Source organism: Hippocampus comes, unplaced genomic scaffold (genome assembly GCF_001891065.2).
Source record: "Hippocampus comes isolate QL1 unplaced genomic scaffold, H_comes_QL1_v1.1 scaffold130, whole genome shotgun sequence".
Classification (NCBI taxonomy): domain Eukaryota; kingdom Metazoa; phylum Chordata; class Actinopteri; order Syngnathiformes; family Syngnathidae; genus Hippocampus; species Hippocampus comes.
The window spans coordinates 2,991,788-2,995,087 of NW_017842057.1; the positions used below are offsets into that span (position 1 = coordinate 2,991,788).

Genomic DNA, 3,300 nt, shown 5'->3' on the forward strand with positions numbered 1-3,300 from the left:
ACAAAACGCACTGTATTATTGGGCGCAGCCAGGCATGGTAAAACATACGCCAGCTTAAACATACAGCATGCATGCACGCACGCTAAAAAGACGTTAGCTTGAAGCATTCGGGAGCATGCATTCACGCTAAAATGTACTTTATTTATCCATTTTACAATGTACTCACTGGTACCTGCTAGGGGTGTGCCTTCAGCGTCCTCTTAAGCGCCTACCCTTCACTCATTGGCGACTGGTTCCAGCTAGGGGGCGTGCCTTTAGCGTCCTCTTACACGCCCACCCTTCACTCATTGGCGACTGGTACCTGCTAGGGACGTAAGTGCTTTTAGCGTCCTCTTACACGCCCACCCTTCACTCATTGGCCGACTTCCGCATGCCTGTCACTCACGTCCACCTTTTCTCTATATAAACAGCGTGTCGGCCAGAGCTGCTCTTAGTCAGGCTTTGGAACTCGGCGCATACATAACACGCACCGCATTATAAGGCGTCCGGTCCATTTTGGAGAAAATTTAAGACTTTTAATGGCGCCTTATAGTCGTGAAAATACGGTAAGTGGAAATAATATGACGTAAAGAATACAGGGAATAATTTTGTTTACATATTTATGAAAATAAAATAACATAAATTATAAAATAACAAAATACATAAAAGTAAATTTACTTTTCTGAGAATGTTTAGGCCAGCAGAGAAGGCCTTGCTGGCCCTAAGGGTCCGCCACTGTTGGTACTGCATGAGATTCTTAACTGAATCGAAAATTGAAATGAATGTCGAATCGAATGGAATCGAAGTGGGCCCTTGCGAATCCAATTGAATTAATGGAAATCTGAATCAATACCCACCGCTAATCAGAACCCTTTTTTCAGTATTGATTATGTTGCTGCAAAGAAAGAAAGCAATGTTTGGATTTTTGACATGTCACAAACGCAACAAATATTACCATCAAAGTTCATCTTTCAATGAATCTTTTCACAAAAACCTAATGTTCTCTGTTTTCTAGCCACAAAAGGAAACACTGATGAAACTTGGCTATGTTCTACTGCTGATTCTATAAAATATTCGAAAGTTCAAAAGAAAGTGTTCATACTGCTGTACAACACAATATCCTGTGCGCCTTGAAAGATCAGTGAACATGCTCCACAAGGGCTGGCAAGATGGAGCTGGATGCTCAGAAAATGGCTGGCAGTGAATGAGTTAATCAAACAATTAAAAACGGAGCGAGCAGCGACCGATTTACTGACAGCAGGTGCAGTAGCTTGGAAAGAGCGGTGCATCGAGTAATATATGTCATATGTCATCTGTGACGATCTCGTGACCAAGTGTGGCATAATAACGATTTAATTTCATTTGTTTGAATTATGTTGTTGATTTGTTTAAAGGCAAACATTCCTTTCACAGCCACAAAAAAGGGGAAAAAAGTGATAGAGGGGAATACTTTGGTCATTAGTGCCAAAAGGGCCAGTGCCAGGGCAACCAAAAAGCCTACCACACCACCGCCCCCCCCACCCCCGCCACCCCTTGCATGTGCCTGATTTCATATATCACAATTTATTTCTGAGTACTTTTCCTATGAAGCAGGTTTATGGCAGGTGCCCTAACTCATCATCCACATGAGCAAGCAATATGTGAATGTTTCCTTCTCACAGTAGGAAACAAAAAAGAGATCTCTTCACTGCAGATTGACAAAATGTCAACAAACATCTGATGGAAAATTTCAGACAGTCAGTCAACGTAGAATATCGCAGTTAACATTATCCATAAAAATAACATTAATCCTGTCTAAAACATCCTAATCCTGTTCAAACTGAAAAAGTAGAACAAATCCTTGCATGAAGATACATCTGTCACTGGCAAGTGGGTGGGTGGTTTGGGGGTGGGGGTGGTTGCTGCGATTTAAACACAAATGGAGGTAGGTGTATGTCTTTGGGAGAACTGGGTGAACAACTCTCTCTTGGCCCATATTCAGCCTGGAAGCCATGTGGCACCACAAAGCCTGTTCATCTTCCTTTCATTTTCTCCACAGAACATTGTGAACACCCAGCAAGCCCCTATATTGACTTTGTGACCTCCCTGTCTGATGGTGGTCGAGCAACACGATAAGCATCTATAGTACTCTGTGAGACTGTGCTGATCCAGTCCATTATACCGGTAAGAGCACAAGTAGAGCAGAATGGAGTCATGAAAGAAGAGCAAAATCTATATTCATATTTGTGGTAACACAGTTTTGGTCAGTACAAGGTAGGAATTTTAGTAGTTGTTTTTTTTCCAGCCTTTTACCGTAATCCAAGCATGTGTATTTATTTTCTGGGATTTGTTAGTAAACAAAGAGGGTTGTAGGTACCAGAAGTAGAGCAGACTACTGAGCATTTGGTTGAACCACAGCATCATTGCGATTGTTATATTTATTTTTTCCATCAAAATGGTTAAAAAAAAAAAAGCAAAAAAAAAACAACACACCCATTACTTTTTATATTTCTTTAAAATGTTGCAGCTTGAAATGGATGTTCAAATTAAAGTAGTGATAGTGGTTCAACTTTCACTTGTATTCATTACCAGTTTTTGGAGGAGTATAGGTCAAACATGTTTTGCTTAAAAAATGATCTAACCCTGAGTAAGTCACTCCAGAAAACACATTTGGACATTGTTTCAGAAAATACTTTTGGTGACAGTTTTGTCTGGTGGTGTGCTGTGTGATTTTTGTCATGTAAGATTGGTTAATTGGCTAAATAAGGTCAAGAAATCACAGATTGAAAATGTATTACATTTCATTGTGTGATATGGAATACTGTATGCTGGTATCCAGGAATGGACTGGCACAACCCCCCCCCACCCCAAAAAAAAAACGCTGCTGACATTTTGTCTTAGACTCGCCCAAGTAGTGTGCACGTGATTGTGTACGGGAGCGTGCACATGTTCGCACGCATGTGCACGGATGCATCCTCACAATCCCCTCTGTGACTGAGAAGTCACCATCACACCAACCATAGTCAGTTTCATGAAATAAAATACACACATATATCCAGAACCTCAATCAACACACTCATAATATGAGCAAGCTCAAGTCTAAGTAAATAGCCTTTTGGTGAGCTTAATTTATCAGGTGATGTCATTTTATTTACCATTGCTTTGTTCATGGGCGTCATTAGGCCTATTTTAGGGAGGCTTCAGCCTCCCTAAAAATGTCTTTAGCCCCCCTAAATAATTTCATTGCATTATTTAAAAAAAAGTATTATTTATTTTTCCTGTACGTTTGCTAATATATTGCATCAAATTCAATGTAATGTGGCCATTTTAAATTATATTTCG

At 40.2% G+C, this 3,300-nt stretch overlaps 1 long non-coding RNA gene across 1 annotated transcript in view; it reads right to left on the reverse strand.

Moving 5' to 3' along the window:
• Nucleotides 1–663: 663 nt before the first annotated feature.
• Nucleotides 664–3,300, reverse strand: part of LOC109510523 (uncharacterized) — a 10,176-nt gene continuing 7,539 nt past the window's right edge. The window contains exon 3 of the long non-coding RNA XR_002167140.1: nt 664–723. This is a non-coding gene — a long non-coding RNA (uncharacterized LOC109510523). The remainder of the gene's footprint in view (nt 724–3,300) is intronic.